The sequence below is a fragment of the Aythya ferina genome (assembly GCF_964211825.1).
Source record: "Aythya ferina genome assembly, chromosome: 11".
NCBI classification, from domain to species: domain Eukaryota; kingdom Metazoa; phylum Chordata; class Aves; order Anseriformes; family Anatidae; genus Aythya; species Aythya ferina.
This window is the reverse complement of record NC_140307.1, coordinates 9,187,089-9,208,961: the sequence shown is the minus strand read 5'-3', so window position 1 is coordinate 9,208,961 and position 21,873 is coordinate 9,187,089. Positions and strand designations below refer to the sequence as shown.

The window sequence follows — 21,873 nt, the reverse complement described above, 5'->3', positions numbered from 1 at the left end:
TATTATTCCCCATTCTTTTCCATTGTTTCATTATTTCACGCTTGGTGACAGTACTTTCAGTCATTATTCACAACTCGGTATTTTATGAGTAACCAGTGTCTCAGGCAGCAGCAACATGACTGAGAGATCATTGTTACTAATTGAATATTTAATGGGAGAACTCTTCCCCTCTAATGAGTGCTTGATATGAACTAAAAATAAGTTCCTACAGTTTGATTCTAATAAAACCTATTGTCCAAAGCCTGTTTTTATACTCTGAGCATATTTGGGCATACTCTTAGGAATTCTCTTCCAAACAGAAGACACTGTTTTAAGCCTATGTGTACACTCCTTTCTAATAAATCTCACAGTGGTAGCTGACAATAACACAGCTTAAGCTGTGCTAGCACAGGGTTAAATAAAACCCTGATGAAAACAGCCTGAGCTGTTTTTTCCACACAGCTTTCTGCTGCTGCTCTAGTGCAGCAAATATTGGCCCTTCTTCATTGCTTGTAGACAGGGGATTTCTGCATTGTGTGCCAAGCCAACATGACCAGATTCTAGACCCTCGTGACTGGTGCAGGGGGTGTGCTGTGTTGAGGTATTGAATTGGTTTATCAACTCCCCAATGAAAGTACACCTTTGAAATTGTTAGACCTCAATACCATTACCCTATCACATACTGGCACAAAGGAAAAACATGTTTTATGCCCCCTGCAGCTGACCAAATAGTTGTCTTCTCAGTTTTCTGGAAACTAAGTCATTATTTATTTGTGGTTGTGTATTCAACTCAGTACTTGTGATGCCTTTCCAAGAACTGGATATTTCTTCAGATACTGGTTATGTATCAACTCTGTCATTTCTTCATTAGTATGGCCTAATTTATCAGATTCTTCCTTCTGTAATCTGAATGCCAGTGATGGTCTTCCAAAGAAGTACTACAGTACCTGCTAGACTTACCCTTTCTAAGCTTTTGGAATTCGTAAAGGTGATTCTTTTTCATACCGTTCTCAGGAATATTCTTTGGATGATGTGTATTTACATTTCAAGTCACAGCACTGTTTTATTTTCCTTTCTTCAGTGCTCCTTTTTATGTGTTTCCTGCAAGTGCCACATTAAATGATCATGGGATTCTTGGAAAAGCAGCAGGAAATGATATAATAGTGCCCGCAAGTTCTGTATATTGACTTTTCCACAGACTTGCTGGTCTTTGAGACTAAGAGTTGCTGGTAAAACCAAGATATTTGATCTTATTCTCTTTTTCTTGATTCTTGTTTATGTGCTTGAAGCCCTGACCTTTTGCTCCTTTATTAAGGGAAAAGAGAGAGGTGAGTTAAAAAATATATAATAAGAATGGAGATTATTGCGGTTTTGATAATAGGGATACTCGTTTATTTTAGTTGCTTTGTATTCCTAAGTAACTGTTAGCAGGCCACGCTGTTATCTACTTACAGCTTGATTTGAGATAGAGCAGAAAAGTCTGTATAATAGAGTCATAGCTCCACTATAAAATTTGTATGATATGCAAATAAGTAATCGCCATTTAAATCTACATAAGTACATTGAAACTGTAGAGGATAACCTGAAGAAAAAAAAAAAAAAAAAAAAAAACAAAAAACACATACAGGGAAAACTTGTCTGTGTCATTGTTCCTCAGTAGCTTTACTGGGGTTGTGTGCCATGGAGGACAGGGCAAAGATTTCAGTGGGAAATTACAGAGAATCACCCAGTGCCAGTGTTACAGAAACAGAAGGAATACCTGGAAGATATGTGCTTTTGGACATGTTTAAGGAGATCTAGAAGTGCTTTTTTGTAAGATGATGAACATTTATAGCTGGGAATTTTAAAATTGTATCCCTTTGTTGGCCCACAAATAGCTTTGCTTTTGAGATGACTCTTCGTGGTTTATTGTGGTGAGTTTACCAAATAACTTTCCCCTCTTACGGGTTTAGTTTCCATCTGAGGGATAATTTATCCCCTAGATGCTAACAAGAGTAATTACATTGTTTAGAGCCTTCCAGCCTCATTTGGATGATCCCTTCAGTAAATTCCCTCCTCATCTGTGATGATTCCTCAATAAATTCCCCAGGCCAAGCTGGGTTTTCACCACATTCCTTCAGAATCTTGTCACTGGTTGAGTCCCATTAGATGTATTACTTTAGCAAAGTGTCAGGATGGTGAAACTGTGCATCCTTGCCTGCCAGGCATAGTGCTGTTCGCTCATGCAGCACCATTGAAAGTAGTTTGCTAGGAGCCTATAGTGGTGATCCTGCCCTGTGCATTCCCCGTATGTGTTACTGTAGGAGGTATGAATACACTTTTTAAGCTGATGGTCACAAAGCCAAGGAAATGAAAAAAGCAGTATGTCTTCACAGAAACCTGCAATGAAATTCTTCACTGTGTTAAAATCACTCTGGTACCAGAAACAGCCTTCTCTTACCAGCTTGAGGTCAAAATGTGCTATTTTACTCTAAACTGTACTGAAGCAGTAGATGAAATTAATCTCTCCTGATCGCTCCATTGCAACTGCTGGACAGCTTCCAAGACTCAAGCAGGCCTGTGTAATGTTAACTTAAGTAATTCAGGATTCCTGCCGTCTGAAAAAAGACATATCCTATAAATGCCATTTTAGTCCTTCATTCGTGGCGCTCAGTAATGAGGCAAAGGATCGAACATGATGGTAGACCTTGGGGACTGTGTTTTCTGAGCCTTTTAGAAGGACACCAACCAAGTGCAGTTGTCCCGCTTTTTATAGATTATTTATAGTCCTAGACTTTTCCCTCTCTCAAGCAGAAACACTGTCATCCTACAATATTAAGCACTTTCATATTAATAAAAAAAAAAAAAAGAGGAGGGGAAAAGAAAAAAAAAAAAAACAAAAAAAACAGAAAAGCAAAAGCAAAGCACAGTAGTCTCACCCCAGCTATTTTTGTAAGGGATACCAGCCCTAGCCCACAAACTTTTTTTTTTTTTTTTTTTTTTTTCCCTTAGAAAAATCTAGGCTGACTCTCCCCTTTACTCCTTACCACCTTTTTTCCCCTTGAGAATTGTCCTATTGATGTAACTTTAACTGATTACATGAAGGTCAGCCTGGCTTACTGCTGTTATGCATAGAAAGCAGAAAGAGTAACAGCAGGTTCACAATTCACTGCAGAATTTTTCCCAAGCCTGGGCGTGTTTTTTTTTTTTTTTTTTTTTTTTTAAATAATTTCAGTTGTAGTGAATTTTGTTGTTCACATATTTTGGGGGAATGCAGGTGTCAATCACATGGTTTAGCTGCTTACCATAAATATTATTATATTATTTTCCTTGTCTGATTCGTATCATACTCTTTTGAAGAAAAACAAATTCATACAAGGCTTTTTAAAGCACTTTAACTTGACATATGTGAGATTTTCAGACTCACTGTGACTCCTGAATTTCCTACTTCACAAGTAATTGAAAGGGCACATGGATTTGTGTTTTCTGAATGAGAACAGTTCCTCTTCAGCTTTTATTTTAAGACAGAATACATGCAACATAAATTCTGATTAAAATTGACATCAGCTCGATGTAGTAAAATACTGAACAGAAATTTTACTGAAAGTTCTTTATTTTTTCCTGTCCAGCATTAAAATTTTGTATTACTGTGCCACATAAGCTCTTTGCTGTCTGCTGTTTGGGAATTTAGACAGTTTGTGAACTGAAAGGAAAGTATTGGAAACTTCTACTGAATTTATTGAGGGAGGAAAGATCACTCTTATTTAGTTATTCACTTAAATCTTTTTTCCCACAGCAGATTTCTGTAGCCATATTATGGTATGCAGAAGAAAAGACTTGGTTTAGCTGAGGAGGTAAATGAGACCAGAGTGTTCCGTCATGATTGAAAATGAAGAAAAAGTAAGCCTCTTTCCATTGTAAATACCTGTTGAGTAGTGCAAAACTTTGCTTTGGGATAAGTGTTTATAGTGATCATTCTTTTAGTAGTCGTACTGTTATGAATGTTGTTGCTAAAGTTTATTCTTCCTTTGTTTTCTGATAGGCTGTATGAACTGTCAGGTAACACATTTTTTTCAGAGCATAAAACAGTGTGCTGTTTATCTGTTTTGATCAATGTTAAATTATTTCATTCACTGTCCAATTATATTTCTGAGTATGCTCATTTTAATAGGCTTGGTATTTTCCTAATTTATCTGCTAACCACTAGAAGCACATTGGCCTCAGCTCAGAGACTGTTGTGTCCTAAATTTCAGGCTGGAATTAACACAGCACTAGCAAATCTAATGTGTAATGAAATTAGAGCATTTTTTGCACACACACGGGTGAGAACTAGGGCTGATCCTTTGTATGCTCAGGGTTGTGTTTACTCATTTAAGTTTGCACCCACAAAGGGGTCAGTAATTTTGCTGGTTAATGTAACTTCCTCAGCAGGTTTTAAGTACCAGAAATAGCAGTGCATGCAATGACATAAGTCTGTTTACCATGTAATTAAATTGGTCTTGCACTGTTTTAGAGAGATTTTTTTTGTGACCTGGATGAATAATTGTATATACTTTCTTCACAGTGACAGTACTCAAAATGGATTCATGCCTCTTGCCTGGAATGAAACGTGGTCTTCTGAAAATGTGACACCTGGTAGGAATCAGAAAAGGTGAGATTAGCTTCCAGCACTATCACAAAATTGTTTAGCACAAATATGCAAATTTTATATGTAAGTCTAGGATGACTTTAGGAACCCTCCCTTCACCTCAGTTAAATACCTGAAAAACATTGTTTATCTCTTATCTAACTGAAAATAATCTTTATTATTTGTTTATGGAAATTATTATAATTATCGATTTTGACACTATCATCTATAATAATTAAATGTTTTTAGAAATAAGCCTGAGCAATATAATCTGGTGTTTTGTAGCTCACCAAAATTTGATCATGTTTTAACTTGGTCTTGTCATGAAAATACTACTAAGAAAGGGTTCTCATAAGCATGAGAGCATTCTGCTAAATGGAAACTGACCTCAAAACTAATCTGTTTTAAAACATGATTAGGAGATTTCATAAAACTCTGAGTCTTAATTCCTCTACAAATGGTAGTGCTTGGACATGATATAATGTTCTGTTTCCTGTTCGTCTATTCTTAGAGCTAGGGAACCAAGCTTCCCAGACTTCCCCGGAAATAGGTTTATTCCCAAAAAGAAAAGCTGACAACAAGAATTATTAATGTCCCCAAAATCCAACTTCTACTTTGCAAGATAAATATAAATAGTTCAACCATCTGGAGTAATGTTAGTAGAGTTAGAAAACTTATATCTAGAGTCAAGAAGGAAAGATAAGGAAATAATTAAAAGTCATCCTATGGACAAAGTAAATCTTTTTGTCAGCTACAATGTTTAGGAAATTATATGTAGACTAAACATAGTTTTGGTTTCACTCCAAGACACCTACAAGAGAAATTACATAATTTTAACAGAACTCCTTTAACTGAGATGAAATGTCTGGTTTGATCCCCTCTTGGAGAACCATATTCCAGGATGAGGTACTTGATGTTGTTAGCTTTTTTCTTCCCTTTTTTTTTTTTTCCTCCTTAGTTATGCAGTGAGAGTTGACTGACAAACAGCAAATGTCATTTGCCTCCTCCTCTCCCTGTAACCAGAAGGTTGGGGTTAAAAGTGGGAGGGAAGAACGGGAGATGAATAAATGAGAGCACTAGAAATTTGGCAGCGTCTGAAGTCTCTCTATACAGTAAAGTGCTGAATGACGCATTAAGGTGGCACACCTCAATTGTGAATTAAATGTGGTAAATTATGAGATAAAAGTATTTTAGAAACTAAATCCATATTGGTATGTTGTATTATCCTGAAGTGACCTGGGGCAGCCAAATGTTCTTGCAGTCTGTCCTTGGCTCTTTTTGCATTATACAGGTTCCTAAGCCAAATTTGCTGAGTTTAACGTCTGAGCTGTAAATAAAGATCCCCAAAGCCTACTGTGTTTTCCTTGTTCTACGAGTCCCTTCACAGTATGGCCCCAATTCAACTAAGTACTTAATATGTACTTAAATCCCACTTAAATCAATGGGATTTAAGCATTTGCTTAAATGCTTTGCTGAATCTGGCCTATTAAACTGTCTGTGTTGGAGATCAAAATGTAATTTATATTGCTGTGATTTCTTTTCTGGTGTTATATACAAGACCCCAAACTACATTTTACTGTAGCCTTGCTTTAACCAAAGCTGGAATTGTTTAGAGGGAATGTGTTCAAGACCTGTATTCATCATGTGCAAGAAATAGGTTTTTAATTATTTTGGACATCAGCTATTGTAAACTTGTGTTCGTGATAAATGAAGTCAAACTCAGTGGAGAAGACTGATTGTTTTTCATGCACCATGAAATCTTCATTTTGAAGTCTAGTAATACGTTTTTTTTCCTTTTTCAGCAATATTTGCAATCCTTAGTATACATGGAAACATCAAAATTTTGCAGTAGAATGTAGATACATTAAAGCATTTGAGGAGGAGGAGAGTTGCAAGTTTTTTCTTCTTTGACTGCTTTTTTTTTTTTTTTTTTTTTTTTTTCCCCACAATCTCAGCAGCAGCAAAGGAAGACAGAATTTTATAGCAAACGGGATGGCAAGAAAAAAAAGTCACCAAAACAGACATCAAGAATACCCAAGTCATTTGATGTGTAGGGAAAGTATGTCAAATATACTGCAACTGCATCTATGACACTAAAATTTTTTGATGTTTGTGATATCTCCCCCTATGCCTGGGGTGCCAAAGAGATTACGTTGGCCTTATCACTTCCTTTTTGTAGAGGAGTGAAGATGGATGGTGGGAAAGTGAGGACTCTTCTTGACTTCTGTAATGCAAGCTCCCTGCTTGTAGTGGAAATCAGCCAAAAGACAGCTCATATGCCAAGAAAGCCCAAGTTAAGAGATGAGTAGAAAATACCAGATGCTTAAATTTCTTGTGGATTTTCTCAAAGCTGCTAATACTAGTTTATTTCTTAATTAGCCAAATAAGGGATGGACAGTATTTCATGTATAGATCTTTCTTTAATCATACAAGAATGTTAGCCACTTCCAGGACACCTCTGTCCATGTATGGGAAGAGCTAGATCATGGCTTCTTAGTTAAAAAACATTAATAGGAGATAATTGGTGTAAAGCAATTATCCTCACACTCAAACCATACTCCTCCTCACACTCAGAACACAGTTACCCTGCTAGAATTTCCTAGGGAAGGGATTCTTAAGACTGCTTTGTCTGGAAGATTATTTAGGCCTCTGTCCCAGGAAGAAATTACTGTCTGTGGTTATATTTCCCCAACTAGATAAGGTTTACTTGAAGTTGAAGCGTCTCTTTTGTTCACCATTTTGTTCACCTTTAAGCAACTAGGCTTTTCTCAAGATACCTCAATATTTTGTCTTTCACCTCAGGGGTATGGAAGGGGAAATAAATTTGTCTCTCTTGGGCATTAAGTAACCTTTCTGTAAGGGAAGTTGCTGATGGCTATCTGTAATGCTCTTCATCTTTTCTGTGCCTCCTGAAACGTGTGAATAAGTCAACTATCTGTGGAGGTTGTTTAAACACGCAGAATCATTGGAACATATGGAAGGGCATTAGCAGTAAAGAAAACCAGCAGAGTAAAAAAGCAAACGTTCTGGAGAGGAGTAGGTGGGAACAAGAAAATCATCAATATTAGATGCTGTAAGACCATTTGAAGTATACTTGGTGTCACTTGTTTTGTTGCAAAATTAAGAAGCCTACAGTACTTGATTAGTCTAGCCATTATATCTGATATGGCCTTTTCATACAGTCTGAACACAAATAATTTCATAGTAGTTTTATTATTCCATTTACTTCCAGAACTTGATAAATACCATTTATATTCATCTGTTTGCCATTTACAGAAAAATGAAACACATTCAGAAAAGATTTTGACTTAAAACAAATGGATATGAAGGTCATATTCCGAATGTAGTTTAATAATTATTTAATACTATTTTTTTCCAAAGGATGATGCATGAATTTTAATACTACTTCAGAATGTGACATATTCAAAAAAAAAATAAGGTTCATATCTGATTGACAGTTACATTGTGTATTATTTGGTATATATTATGAAAGTGTTTCTTGCCAGGATTTTTTTTTTTTTAACATCTCCAATGTGGCTGAGCCAGTATAGGATTTCTGTGAAAGGTAGAAAATAGTAATTTGAATAGGGGAAGTAACTCTATTTTCATAATACATCTTGAGGATACAAGTTCTTGAACTTTGTGTGTTCATTGAAGAAACTTTCTTTTGCAACTTTCTTTGTTCCCAAGTCTGGATGAAATGTATCATTTCTCTATAAAACCTTTAGAATATTGCAGTATGCTTTGTTTCACCTCAAAGACTATGATTTGTGATTTGTGCATGAAAGGGTTTCATGTTTTCATGTTGTTTCTTGAAGATTTCACATTTTCCCAAACATTTTTTACTACTTATCCTTTTCTTACAACTGTGATGTGTAGCTATAAAATGATGCCCCTTGCCATTTCCACAGATTCCTTATCACATATTGTATTAAATAAGAAGGGAACATGGAAAAGAAATTAATGGAAATTAAAGAAATTAATTTATTTTCCATTATTTTCAAATTGTTACTTTTCAAATAATCATAATTTGATTTAATTATAAAACAAATATTAATACAATATTTTTTCTTAGTGAGAAATTACATTAATGGAACAGCTTTCCATGTTAAAAGGAACAAAGTGCTTAACTGTCCTTTCTGCTTTTGATAATGAGATGTCTAAAATACATAGTTTTGACTGGTTCAGTATTTGTCTCTGTACTTATGCACAGGTCTAGGACCTGGCATATTATGAACTTTGTTTTGTGATATATAATTCTCACTCTTTTTAGAAGTTGTAAATTAATTGCATCTAATTTCAGTGATATAATGACTGAAAGTATTTTTGAAGAACATGCAAGATATTTCTAAATGCAAATTCTCATGAAAAGCTTCAGAGATTCAAAATTACATAATTTTAATGTACTCATATGGTTGTTTTCAGTTTAAAAATAAGATAAAATAAAATAAACTCCAGAAAAGTCCCCCTAATTAAATGAGGTTTCTGCAATGTTGAAATTAATCAGCTCTTTGATAAGAGCCAAGCCTCAAATCCTCAAGCATGAAACAACAGCTAGTAATGACTATATACATTGATTTCAGAAGGTTATATGTGCACATTCAGGGTTTGGAGAACAAAGTCTTATGGTCTTATCCAAATGGATATCTGCGTGACTCACATTACTTTACATACCCTGTAATCATGAAAATTAAGGGCCTGGGTTTAGATGAGGCCGTGAAGTTTGATTTTTGTTGAGAAGTTGTTTTTTTTTCCTGATGAACTAGGTCCATGGAGGTCTGATGCTGAATAATTTTGTTTGTTGCTGGGGCAGGAAGAGGGATTTAAAACCAAACGCATTAAGTATTTTAGTAAGTGCAGAGTTTTTGGTTGATGTTTGGGCACATTTAAAGGGCGAAAATGAGGGTTGCTTGTTAGACCTAGATGGAAACCAAGGTCAGCAAGAGTAGCTGGCTCCACAATGAGGTTGTTGCTGAAGCTGGCATCAGCAATTTGACTAAGCTTCAAAGAACCGATCTGAAAAATGGGTGCCTAAGAAGGACATGTGAATCCATAAGTAATCAGGCCTGAAGTCTGACAGAGTTGAATTAGACAGGCTTTGCTTCAATGTTTAGACAAAAGGTTGCTCCACTACAGGGGTATGACATAGATTTGAGTAAGTACAAGAATTCTGATCAGCAAAGAAAACTTATAAGACCTAGATTTCAACCAGGGACAGGATAGAAATTCATCTGGGAGTAGTCTTCTGTAGGCTTTCTTCGTGGGACTTTCCAAACTAAGGCTGCAATTAGTTATGGACTAAATATCCTCATGGACTATGAGGATCTTTAATATCTGTTTCAGATGATGTTCCCAGGCTAAAATCAATGTTGTGTCCTTCAGACCTCAGAAAGTTAGAGCTGTGTGAGGGCATGTAGATCTCCCTGGTTTAAAGCTGTTGCAGTGCCTGTGCTAAAACTGTTGCAGGTAGAATGAGGCAGAATTTGGATTGCAGCTGTTCACATTAAGACAGATTGAGTACATATCCCTGGCTTAGATTTCTGTTTAGATTGTGTTGATGTTCTTTTGTCAGGGCAAAGTTTCCAGGGCAAGGTGATGGGCCAAGCTTTTCATACCCAAGCTTATGTCTGGATTTTTGCTTGTGTTGCTTGGCTGAATCAGAACTTAAGACCCACAGCCAGTGACAAGCCAGTGTGGAATGGCTAATTATCAAAAAATCTAAGCTGGGAAGGGACAGGAGGTATACTGACAGCATGTAGTGAACAGTAATAGGAACAGCTGAATGACAGCCAAACATGGGTAAGAAAGCATGTTTGACAATCAGTGTAATGCAACAGAAAAGGTCTATTTGCAGAAGACAGAAATGCAATGTTTTCAAAAGGTCTTTAAGGAAAAAATAATAATAATAAAAAATAAAAAAATAAAAATAAAAAGCAGTGCTGATGATTTGGAACATGCGCTTATGCAGCATATAATAACCAAAAGTTGTGAAGAACTATATGAACACAGGGATCAGAAAAACACCTCAAAAAATGAGAAATGTTTCACTTAAATCTTACATATTTTTTCATGAAGTTTTGAAAAATATCGTGGGTATTTGCATTTTTGAAAGGTGCAGCTTTCTGTAGTGCCCATGTGCACTTGAAATACTCTGAGTATCTTGCCTTTGGATTGAGATGCCACAGCTTCGTTTATGATACTGCAGTCTCTGCAGCCATCTCGCGGGGAGTCTGTGTAAGTCTGCTGAGGCAGAGCCAGCAGGGACTCATGCAGTAAGCAGCATGTAGCCTTGCTGGTAACATCCATTGAAGCTTTACTTCCACACCTCTGTGAATTTTTACTGGGTCAGAGTGAATAGAGTCCTATGGCATATGTCAGTGAGTAGCGTCTGTAGGTAGCAGTAGACAATTTCTCCTTTATTTTAAATGTCCCCCCCTTTTTCCCCCTAAATCACCACAGACTTACTAGCAGGGCTGAGGAAGGCTTTAGGTCTTTTTCCACCCTGTTAATCCCCTCTGTGGCTACCTGATCTTAGTGTGCAAAACCCCACTGAGCTCACAGGCTTTTTCCAGCCCCTGGGAGCTCGCTTGTGAGGTACATTAAATGTTCTGCTAAATCTGCTGAACCCAAGCAGCCTGTCCAAAGTAAAGCCGTGTTACTGCCCAGCTCCTGGGGCTGCATGCTGCTGCCAGGCACGAGGGCCTGACTCTGCCTCCCGAGCTGCCACAGGCTGACAGGAGGGTGAATGCAGAGTTTGGGGTGCTGGCTGCAGAGCTGAAGGCCCCCTGTCACAATGAAGCTTTAGCTTCATAAGAAATTACATCTATTGGGTTCTGGCACAGCAATTGTCAGAGTTGCTGCTAACTTCCCTAAGGAGTTTTGGAAGGATTAGCTGTTTGACAGCACTACAGACAGGCTGAAAGGCTGAACAGGCCATGTCTGTTTTATCCTTCCGTCAACTAGATGCCTTCTATTTTCCCACTCTCTCTGATTATACCCTTACTGTTCTTATCCTGCCAACTCAACCAGTTGAATTTGTCTTGGGGACGGCATTTCCTTTCTTTTCATAACTGCCTTACTGTCCTCCCCTCTTGGCACTTTGCTCTGCAAACCAGCAAAACAAAGGATGCTCACTGCAGTAGAAATAGCATTCATTTCCCTGAGGGTTTTGTGGATTCGGTTCATAGGAAAACAGAGACCAAGCAAGTTTCCTTTGGAAACAGATTTGTACTGACTGACAGGATCAATCATGAAGGTACAGGCCATTCAGTTCATGAATTCGCCTCTAAGAACTATTGTATATTGTATCATTTTTCTTTGAATTCCTTAGTGGAACTTGCTCAAGCTCTCTAGCAAGCTGCCCTACTACCATTCTCCCCTCCTGACTTGTGTTGGCCATGTTTAACCATCCAATTATTGATAGGAGGATTTCAGCCCTCAGGGATGTCTCCTAGTAAACTTATTTCCTCATATAGTGGGCAGCATGGAAATGGCCTCTTGGTGATGGCTTATGTCCTTGTTCTAAATTTATTCCTGGTTTATCATGGGGAAATTTATGCACTGGAAATCAAGGTTATCTGTGCACCATTTGGGGAGGCCATGGCAAAAGGCTGCCACAAGAATCTTGTGACCAGATCTTCATGGAGAACTGAACAGCTGGAGAGGCTGTGGCCTTTGCTTCCTCCTCAGGTTCCTCCTCGCTTTGGTCCACTGTTGAGGGTAGCTCTGTTGGATATACTTGAGAAATATGTACATAGAGAAGGATTAAAACAAAATAAATTTGCTTGCTGTTTGATCAGGAAATTGCAGTTTACTGTACTCCTTATTTAAATGCTCACTGATAATTAACCCCAACAGACAATCTCACAATGAAAAGAATTAAACAGCGAAGCCATCCACGTTTTGCTTTTGTCTTTTAAAAAAGACCTAAATTGATTAAGCAGTTGTCAACAGGGTCTGAGATGTGGGTTAAGATTTGAGAGCTGAATCAAGGTGTAGTTATCAAGAATGTAATCAATATTGACATGTTTATCTGGGTTTGGACAGATGTTTATTACAAAGAGATTATCCTTAAGCATCCCATGATTTCTCTGTAACTTCTATTCCTAGCAATCTCTTAAGATTGTCCTAATTAATAATTCATCGTCATATTTGCTGAAACATTGATGGTTCATGATCAGTGAAACTCATTGCTATAATTGAGCTTTTAGATATTCTGAGATCTGAACTTTGTGTCACATTTAGAGATGACAAAATGCTGTTTATTGTACCAGTCTCATGAAGGAATTCCTTTTGGATTGGTTTGGATATATGGTAAGAGTGATGGCATCCTAAATAACTGAGCTTTAGTTCTTCCTGTTGGTGCCTGGTAGATGATGCATTGCTACATATCCCACTTTCATAAAATTGTATCTTGCAGATGCTATCCCTAATCCAGGGGACAAAGACTTTAGGCATTGCTCTTATGCCTTTTTTTTTTTTTTCCATTCCTGAAACAACTGTTTGCTCCTGCACTGGCCAGGGTGAGAATATATTGCCAGTGCATAAGAATTTTCATCTTTTGAAGCAGGGATTTGTGAGCCAGTGAATTGAACTTTTCTTTTTCAGGTGTTCTTGGTGCCTAATTGATATGTAGCAAATCAAATTAATATTAAATGTTCCAGGAAATGATTGCATCTCAAATGATGGAATCTTGTTTTGCTACATTCATCTCAGATTCCAGTTGTTTTGTCTCTGTGTATGTCTGTGGATTATTCTATTGGCTTATTTCCTTAGAGAAGTGTAGGTTCCTAATCTCATTGATCTTGTTTCTTCATATTAGGTCATGTTACAAATTCCAAATCAGATTAAAACAAAATCTGATTAGTTTCTTGTTCTTAAACAGAACAGCTTAAATGTCTGGGCCTGGTACTTACAAATTTATTTTTTATAGAATTTGTCTACTTCAGGTGTGCAGGAGGAAAAGAACACTTGATATTGGATACATCGCCCCCTTTTCAAGAATCTTTTCTAGTGTATGTAAACAACGAATTAACCTGAAAAAGTAGTTTTCAGAAAAATGCTCTGGCAGTCAATACGTCCAGTGTTGTTCCCAATGTAAGTTTCATTTACCTTCCTCAAAATCTTATATGAAAGTGACAAAAAATGTGGTCTGCACACCAGGTTTGTTTTATGTTCTGGCATGTACAGTATTTATTATTCATCATTATGAGAATAAAGACAGACAGTAGAGTCATGTTACATATTTTTAGGAAATGTGGTATATGTACCAGTCATCTGAATCAGACACCTCTTTTAGTTTCAAAAACATCTCGTTTATTATGATAGCATCACCTTTCCACAGAGGATGCTGCTTTTGTAAATGGATGAGTTTGTTCTATGTAAGAGGGCATGGGATTAGACTTTGAAGAAAACTTTGTTGCATTGCTACCTTTTTTGCTGCTCCAAACTGGGAAATTAGTAAATGGTGGTAATATTATCAAGGTCTTTATGGCTGGAATCCTTGGTGTCCTGCTAGAGCATTTTAAAGGCCTTAGAACACACCGGGGGGGGGGGGGGGGGGGGGGGGGGCGGGGAATAAATAAATAAAAATAGTAATTGTTAAAAACAAACAAACAAACAAAAAAACTTCAATAAGGTTTTGAATCAGAGCTTAAATGAGAGCCTAAATGTCTACTCACTCATCCTTACTTATCTCTATAGCCATCTACAGATATTGAACATTTTAATAGGGCATTGAATATTTATGCTTCACTGAAGAAGTAGTGCTTAAAAAGCTTACTAAGGAGTTCAGCAGAAAGGGTGAAGTAAAAACATTCTAAATGTTTCAAATATTAAAAGTAAAGGAAAATAAACAAGAGAAAGAGATGCACCCCATATATCTCAGTGAGGAAACAAGAAGTATATATAGTAAATAAAATACATTAAAATAACTGAAATAAATGTATCTTATATGTTACATTGGCTATCTTTTTATTCATAGTTTACTGTTCACCATTTCTTATTAAAGAATCTGAAGAATATATTTTTTCGGTTTTAAATGCTGATTTGGATTTCATATAAGGATTTAATTGTTTCTGGACTTTCACATTAATTTTCTGTGATTTTAGTATTCCTCGTTGTGCCTGAGCTTCCCAGTGCCATCTCTTGCTCTTGTTGTACAACTAGATCTGGAGTGTACAACTGGGTCTGGAGTAGTTTATGAGCTAGAAATGTCTTGTCACAGGTGTACTACAAGAAAAAAAAAAGGGGGGGGGGAGCAGGGAGAATAATATCAGTAAAGTTTGTATGAATCCGGATGATTGCTATTTGAATAGACTGTACATCTACAGTGTCCATTGTACCAATTATTAGTTCAGAGACTGTAGTTGTCATAGTGTTCTAGTCAAATGGCCAAGGAAAATGTTTTAAGTATTCCAAGCAAAATTGTGATAACTGAAATAATATGTCAGAATATGTCTTAATAAACTATCCACCTGTTTTTTTGTTTTTTGTTTTTTGTTTTTGTTTAGCTGAAAAAATCTGTTCAGTCTGTTGTTTTTTCCCAAGAGCTAATCTAAATATTAGTAGGGGATAAAACACTTCAAAGGGAAACCATCGGCTCTGGTAACAAGCAACTTAAAAGGAAGCAACTTCACCACATGGTGGAGCTTTCTGCTCTCTTCGCAAGAAAAAACGTGCTGATTGCCAGAATCCTCCAGCAGAGAATGAGGTACCAAGATGTTCCCCCTAGAAATGCCATTCCTTATGTGGGGAATTATCCTTATATGTGTAACGAGAAGTGTGGATGGATGGTTTTCATCTCTGGAAACTACATCTAATTGTGAAATTAATTACCAATTCAATCAGACCGGCAAATTCCAGTTTATTTCCAGCATTATGGTTGTATTTAGCCTTTTGTCACAGGCAGATGAAGGGGTCCTTGGCCTATTTTTCATGCCTAGATGCATCAAGTTCTGATATACACAGTTATGTTTACAAATAAATACAGCATATCGTTTGCACCCTGTTTCTTCTCTGGACTACTGCCTGTAAGAAGCTCATTATATACTTTGTTTTCTTCCAGGCTCACTTCTTATAGCACTTGACTTGTACCACATTGAAGGGAAAGGCTCAGGACCAGCAGCAGATGCAGGAGCATTACTTAATAAATTGCTAATCTGTCCTCATTAACAATGAAGTCCTTCCAGAGTGGATATTAAGACAAAGAGCTTCTGGCATTTGTGCAGACTTAAGGGAACATCTGTGTCTGTGATGGCAGAAGATTCATTGTGTGATAATGGAAATGAAACCTCAAAGGAAAATCCTTTTGCTGATAAAAGTAAGACTTTTTTTTTTTTTTTTAATAAGAGCTCTCACTGATTATTTTTTTTCCCTACAGATTTTATTTTTGTTATCCTTTCTTACCTATTGGTAGTCATGGCATCCCCTTGGAGCTGGGTGCACATTGTGAAGGAGCTAATCAGATCATAGATTAGTACTTTCAGTGGGTGTGTTCTCTGACTCTTTCATGTGCTTTAAATTAAAATGTAAATGTAAAGGTCTGTATGTACAAATTGCAGAGGCTGAATTAAATAACATCTTAATGTAGAGTTGGTTCAGTTTAATTCTTTAGGTATTTAAACCAGTTACCTGATTTTAGTTACCAATTAAATCAGTATTAGTTACAGCTAAGACGATTTAGAAGTATATAAGAGGTGGCACTGACTTAACTAAACATGAAAAAATTTTGCTTTACTTCCATTGATGCAATTTATGTGGTTAATTTTCTTCTTGGGTATATTTTTAAATTATGAAGAGAACTGGGTATCTTAAAACCTTGAAAAGAACAGGGTTTTTTGTTTGTTTTTGTTTTTTAAAGTGTGAAAATTATTTTTTGTGGGTACAGGAGAACTGTATAATCACACGATACGCAGGAAAAAAGAAAGGGGAGCAAAACATGAAGCTGATCAGTCTAATTTTGCTGTACAACAATAATGAAAAAATATTAATGATAAGTTGTGATGCACAATCCTTTTACCAAGGCTTAAACTGGTTTGCATGAACTGAGCCTTAGGGTCTGCCCAGATGCATCTTCAAAACACATAACAAATCTTAGACAAGTTAATTTAGCTAAGCCCATACTGTCTATTTCTCAAAACATTCCACCTACTAAGCATATAAAAATACCATGAGACCAATGAACATAATAGAGACACTTAAGAAAAACAGCATGTGTTTCGTGCATGCTGGCAGGAAAAAAAGAAATCACTACCACAGTGTCTGAGAAAGTCTCTATGCTACTTGTATAATTTTTTTCTGACTTTTGGGGCTCAAAACTCCACCTAAATAATCTGGTTGATAAAAATTCAGTAGCAGAGTAAGGTTTAGGTATTTGCATCATGAAGCCCTTGGATGAAAGGATTATTTGAAATGCAGAGATATTACAATTTTGTAATTATTTCCTTAGTGTTTTAAACTATATTTTGCTTTCTTTGCACTGTTTTTATAATTCTTTTGTGTGGAGGATAGTGCAAACAAAATCCCACCAAAACCAAACAAGCAAAAACCCAAGATCTTTACCCTGTTAAAATAGGTTAAGAAAGAATATCCCCTAGAAAATGTGATGGTGTTCTGTGCTCCCCTCTAGAAAGTAGTCTACGAACATCTAATGCAAAGGATGTGGGTCTGACTTATCATCCACTGCAGTTAAGGGCAAGAATGTGATTTTATTCATCATTGCAGTGTTCTTCTGTTCGGCTCAATAGCATGAGTTAAGCATACTCTAAAGCTCTACAGCTGTCTTTTCCTTTTGAGAATAAAAAGCTATTATGAGAAAAATTATGTTGAAAAAGTGAGGGTGCTAATGGATTATTAAATGTCTGGGTTAACCTTACTAGAAATGTTTTCATTGGGATAACTTAATTTAATACAATATAATAGAATTTGCTAGTATATGTTAAAGTCCAAATAGAGATGTGTAAAAGCAAAGAATGAGAGTCCCTTTGAGAAATCTGCTTGAATGCTGATTGTTTGAAATTGCCATAACCTTATAACTCTTTATTCCTGTGATGAGATAATGATATCATTCCAAAGTGGGTGGCTTAGTGATATACGTTGCATTCAGATTCTTTCTATCAGGTGACATTTATTGAAAGCTGACAGTTCAACTGTGTTCCATGCCTTGTGCTATCTATCTCCTTGGAACTGTTGGACACTGTAATTACATTTTGCTTCATTTCCTGTATAATTTATGTGAAAATCCTTCCATGGTCGGAAAGTACAAAGTCCAGATAATGAGAACATGACAATGTATATGATTTAGGATGGTTGTTTAGATGGCAGCTAGAATTGCCCGTGACTCAGGCACTTTCAAGGTCATCCAATACAAGAAGAGCTCAGGCAACAGGGCACTTCAGAAACTGCATAAAACAAAAACATTTTGAAACTTCTAATAAACATCAATCTTAACATCATTATTCCTAGAAGCTGAGGTGTATCTTATGGGTAGAGTAAGAAAGAATGACAAATCTTACTGAATTATTGTGGCATTTAGCACATTGTTTTTGCATGAAGATATTAAGAATGGTTTTGTGCCAGTGTATAATGTTTTGAAGTTGCCAAAGCTTTGGTATTTTGTTTTATTATATTTTCAAAGTTTTCCCCTTGGCAGGATGGTGCTAGATGTATTTATATTTCTTACATATATTTTATATATATACATATAAATATATTTACATTCATTTATATATATTTATGTATATTAAATATATACTATATATATTTAATGTGCTTTTTAATGTTTAATGTGTTTTGTAATGTCAAATATGTTTTTTTCCCTTAGAAAACTCTTCTAACTGAATCATTATGCTACCAGTTTCTCTCATCACCAGCCTGGTCAAAATTACACCTAGAGACAGTCAGCTCGATTTGTTTTCTAGGCAAAGGATATTATATATCTTCATCATGCATGGTTGACTCTGATGGTTTGTGGATTTTGTCTAGGTAGAGCTTTTGAATCCTAATTTAATATTGCAAACTCTGTATATGCTTGACTGTCTTTCATTGTATTTTTACTGTGTGCTTCATGTGCTAAGAAACAGAAATGGACCACAAGACCACTTCCAATGAGCACGTTGGTGGCTGAAAGCTGGATTTCATTTGCTCTGCCTCCTTGGTCTAAAGAAAGAAAGTTTGTGCTGGCTAAAGGAATTTGGGACCGAATACGGAAATAAGAATACAACCTTAAGCGGCGAATTGGGTACATTTCCAAGAGAGGAAGGAGGAAGGGACTATCCAGAGCTTTTAAGGTAATATTCAACAAGAGAGGCACAAACTGTGAAAGAACTAGTGCAAGTGGATTTTGTGGGCCTTAAAAATTCTTGGGTACTTACACCATTCTTTTGACATACCTCCATACAACTGTTTAAAGGGATGAGCCTACCCGACTCGATGTATCCTCCTTGGTTCATTTCCTCCACCTCTCTTGCAGTTGCAGTAGGGATTATGCTGCTGAATGGCAGCTGAATCAAAGAACTGAGCTGCTAAAACCTACTCTGGGATGGGATAGCTGAAAGTACTGTGAAGAGGTGCTGAATTCAGATGATCACATAACCGCAGGCTGGTGCACCTGGCTTTTCTGAGTAATTGTGTTGTTGGGATATCCTGGAAAACAAGTGGAACAAGCTCGTGTCTTTGCAGACAATACTTTTAATAGCTGTGCTCGGGATTTTTCCTTGGACAAAAGATGATTATTTGCTGATGAGATGACTATAGTGTATCTGAAGTGTCTTCCTATGCCATACAATAGTAGAATTAATAACATTCCTTATGCAGTAAATTAAGTAGATCTGGATTTTGTGTTCCCATTTTTCATGAATTGTGATCTCAGAGAGGTCAAAAGGAAGTTCAGAGGCTTGTCTGCTGGGGCACAGAAGTCCTTGCCTTTGCTGGAAAAAAATGCTGACCACACTGTTTCAATTCTCCTTAGCTAAGAACTTCATCCCATGCATTTCAAAACATTGCAAAACTAAAGTTGTGTTTTTAGTGAGTATTAGAAATGGTGCAAAACTGTGTTCTAATGTTTGGAGGACAGTGAAAACCAAGTTGAATTGAAACAACCATTCTGTGTTTCAAAACATTGACAGCTCTTCATGACCTCATCCTGAGCCAAAATGAGACTTTCTAATGGACAAATAAGTTCCCCAAAGACTATTAGAAGCAATTGTGCAAAGGTTTTAATCTCATCCAAAAAATATATATATTAAAAAAAAGGGGGGGGGGGGGGAGGGGGGAGGGGGGAAGAGGGATTCTGATTACTTGGTTACTTTTTGCCATTGTGAAATTCCTTGATCTTCTTTTCCTCTTTTTTTTTTTTTTTTTTTTTTTTTTTTCCTAAAATGTGAAAATTCTCTCTCTCTCTCCCCCCTATCTCTTTTCTCTTTTAATGTTATAAAATTGTCTTCTGCATTTTCAATGACTCCTAGGTCTGGTTTACAATGACTCACGTAAGCCTGGAAAATAATTCAGTTACAGTGCTTTCAGAAAGGTCTCTGGTGAAATGAATATGTCTGTAGGATGCACGTCATACTGCTGGATAGACAAAGCTGCACAAAACACAGATTCCCTTGTAGAAGTAGTAGCTACAGCCTATGGCAATTGAAAAGCAAGTTTATCTAGGTGTCCAGTTACTTTCTTGCTGCCTGAAAGTAGAAAGCTGCAAGTTAGAGGGAGTGTCACACACATCAGGGCAGTGCTGCAGGCCTTGGACTTTGGTTGCATTGGCTGTAAAAGCTGGTGGGACATGGTCTGCCCCACCATGGGCGCTTGGCTCTGCTTGTGGCTCCCTTTGTCTTTTGCCACTGCCTTAGCATTAGGCTTTAAAATGCTTGTGTAAGCATTACCCTGATTTTGCTCTTGACAGTTTTCTGAATTTGATGTATTCTGTTGTGGATTGTACTGTCACAGAAACGTATATTTTAATAGTCATGGTAATCATCTAATGAATAAAAATAGACCTATTATGGTGATGTAAAATCAGTTAACTACATAAGGAGCTTTTTAAATGAAAGATTTTTTATGTGGGATGTGAATTCATGAGAAAATTGAACTGCAATGGGAGTATTCCCCTTGATCCAAGTCTGATAAATGTCAGTAAGAGTTATGAGCATGCAGAAATTGAAGAGTGAAACCTACTGTATGAAATTAAGCTGTCCAAACAAACTCATGGGAAGACGGTGATTTAACAGAGTCCAGTAGATGAATTTTACTCTCAGTTCATGAAGTCAATGGCTTTGACAACATTACCCAGGAAATCGCATATCTGCTTTTTTATCCATCTTTTTTGTCCATCTCTAATATCCTTGGGGCCTGAACAGGTGAACTGAGATTATAATTTGAGAACGGAACGTATTTCTTTGAAATCCAACTGGCTTGTCTTCTGATCATAGTTCTTCTAGCTCTAAAAGTAAATATTCTCAAACTAAGAGGATTTTGTGCTTTCACACAAACCTGAATGTGGAACAGCATCATTACCTATCACTGTTTTCTACAGAGTTGAATATTTTTAGCACTACTGATAATTAGCTCTCTTAAAGGTGCAAAAGTTTCCTTCTTCGGTGTTTCCAAATAATTTTTTCCCCATCTGTTTTATATACTTAAGCATCTTGGAGGGATGGTACTTTTTTTTTTTTTTTTTTCTTTTTTTTTCCAGACATCACTGAAAACATCAGTCTTTTCTGAACTTTCACCTTAGAATTGGGATGTCCCCTTCCCATGTAAGAACATTTTAGAAAGGTCCAAGTTTAACTGCAATACTGAAAGAAAGGGGGGATTTAAACTGAATCTCCACAGGAATGGACAAGCATGGGGAAGATAGCCTGCTGTTTGCTTTAATTTTTATATGTGCAGAGTCCACCCACTTGTGTTGTTTTTTTTTCCCTAGCTAAGTATTTGAAAATGCAACATGGCCCTATGCATCAAATGTGAGACTTGCTTTTACCCACAGAGAGATGCCACTATACGTTTTGCAGTAAAAGGTTAACATCCTGTTTTACACCCACTTAATGACAATTAAAATCAAATCTATAACTATTTGTATATGTAGTATTCATTCACAGTAAATATATGTAGTATTCATTCACAGTAAAACAACCCCCGTACATTTCTGGATTCAATAGAGCGTATTGAAGGAGGCTGCTGTGTTGTTCTGGCTGCTAAACTGCTTGTGGAGTTCAACAGCCAACCCTGAACCCTGTCTGTGATCTGAGTGAATCCTAGAGTTCTTTAGAGAGGCTATTGTAAGGGTCATG

The 21,873-nt window shown here is 36.7% G+C and overlaps 1 long non-coding RNA gene across 9 annotated transcripts in view; it reads left to right on the top strand.

Moving 5' to 3' along the window:
- Positions 1 to 19,818, top strand: part of LOC311442568 — a 259,074-nt gene extending 239,256 nt beyond the window's left edge. For 8 of the 9 annotated variants that reach the window (XR_014696743.1, XR_014696744.1, XR_014696745.1 and 5 more), the window contains 6 exons: positions 3,755 to 3,858; positions 4,523 to 4,609; positions 13,518 to 13,681; positions 15,097 to 15,296; positions 15,651 to 15,905; positions 18,408 to 19,818. This is a non-coding gene — a long non-coding RNA (uncharacterized lncRNA). The remainder of the gene's footprint in view (positions 1 to 3,754; positions 3,859 to 4,522; positions 4,610 to 13,517; positions 13,682 to 15,096; positions 15,297 to 15,650; positions 15,906 to 18,407) is intronic. The other variant, XR_014696748.1, reaches the window with a different exon arrangement.
- The last annotated feature ends 2,055 nt before the right edge of the window (positions 19,819 to 21,873 follow it).